Here is a 1,072-nt window from a genome sequence, read left to right as displayed (position 1 = left end):
AGATCTGCAGATTCCTCCTCTTTGTTTGGGGTTTGGAGATGCCCAGAGGAGGTGCAGCTGTGGAGTAATGCAGGCTGCTGACAAGCCTTAGGCCAGTGGTTCTCAACCTTGATGGCACATTAGAATCACCTGGGAATCTTTTTAAAATCCTGATTTCTGGGCCTCATCCTCTGGAAATTCTGTTTCTTTGTTATGGTGTGAGTCCACAACATTAGCCAAGGTTGAGAACCAATGCCTTAGGCCTTCTTCTGGAAATTCTGTGGTTCTCCGACCCAGCTACAGTTTGACAGGTTTTTAGCGGAGAAAGGTCAGGCCATTAGTATGCAAAAATCTCTGTGCACAGCTTGGGTGGGGTTGTAAATTGGGTGGGGCGTGGTCTCAGGAAATCACGGGGCGATGCAAACAGCAATGGCCTTCCCCAGATAGGTCCCTGGGTCTCTGTGTCCCATGGCCTTATGCGGGAACAATAAATGCTGCAAGCACCTCTGTGAGAAAGCTGCCCTCATGCTCCAGCCCTATGCCAGACAGTACAGTTTCTCTCTGTATGAGTCTGGGTCCCCAAATTCTTGCCCAGAGCTGGAGTTCAGAGGAGTCAGGAGCTTGTATCTCCCTCCCGGTTGAAAAACAGAACAGCATGCCCAGCTGCCAGCCCCTTCTGCGTGCCTCCGTACCTCCACACTTCCACACCTCTGTACCTCCTACCGAACTCAGTGCGCTTTTCTCTTTCCTTCTAGTTGTAGTATTTCTACTCAGCCAGCCTTCCCGTTGTTCTGAATGATATTCGTTTTGTCTTTTAGTTGTATTTTTAATGTGGTTGTGCGCGGCAGCAAGTTCAGGTGTTTAGCTATGCCACCAGCTTGGTTGTCTCTAACACCCATTTTTGATAAAAACTCAGCAAAGTGGAAATAGAGGGAGTATATCTCAACACAATAAAGGCCATATATGACAAACCTACAGCCAACATCATACTCAATGGGCAAAACCTAAAACCATTTCCCCTAAGAACAGGAATAAGACAAGATGCCCACTTTCATCACTCCTGTTCGACATAGGAAGTACTATGTCATAGCAA

Source organism: Myotis davidii, unplaced genomic scaffold (assembly GCF_000327345.1).
Source record: "Myotis davidii unplaced genomic scaffold, ASM32734v1 scaffold826, whole genome shotgun sequence".
NCBI lineage: Eukaryota > Metazoa > Chordata > Mammalia > Chiroptera > Vespertilionidae > Myotis > Myotis davidii.
This window is presented reverse-complemented; position numbering follows the sequence as displayed.